This window comes from Lolium rigidum, chromosome 5 (genome assembly GCF_022539505.1).
Source record: "Lolium rigidum isolate FL_2022 chromosome 5, APGP_CSIRO_Lrig_0.1, whole genome shotgun sequence".
In the NCBI taxonomy this organism is placed as follows: domain Eukaryota; kingdom Viridiplantae; phylum Streptophyta; class Magnoliopsida; order Poales; family Poaceae; genus Lolium; species Lolium rigidum.
The window spans coordinates 5,264,150-5,264,635 of record NC_061512.1 but is presented as its reverse complement, the minus strand read 5'-3'; positions in this window follow the sequence as shown (position 1 = coordinate 5,264,635).

The window sequence follows — 486 nt, the reverse complement described above, 5'->3', positions numbered from 1 at the left end:
ATGCCCTTCACATCCCTCAGCCTTCACCATCCAGGAGCAGCCGGTGTTCGTCTTGAGGATGATCGTCCTAGGGACGATGCCAAGGTAGGGGCGGAAGCCTCGTCGGGATTGGCAGCAGTTCCAACCCCGGAGGCAACACCACCTTGGCAAAGTGGGTTGGTCGGAGGTCGTCATGGAAATGGCCAACCTTGACAGGCCTCCCCCTAGGCCTCTTGGAAGAGCTGGATTCTCCAGCTGCTTTGTTGGAGACGCCCTCACTAAAAGGGATGTCAGTTCCACCCATGAGCAGCTTGGAGCACTGCAATATGAACAAACAATTTCAATGAGTACAACATGATGCAGGCCAACCTGCATATGATCCTATGGTTGAGATACCTAATGAGAACATGACACAGAAGGTCTCATACCTATGAACACCACATGCGGAGGGACTGTCCGCAAACTAACTCTAGTGTACAAACAATGTTCTTGCACAAAGGACTAGGT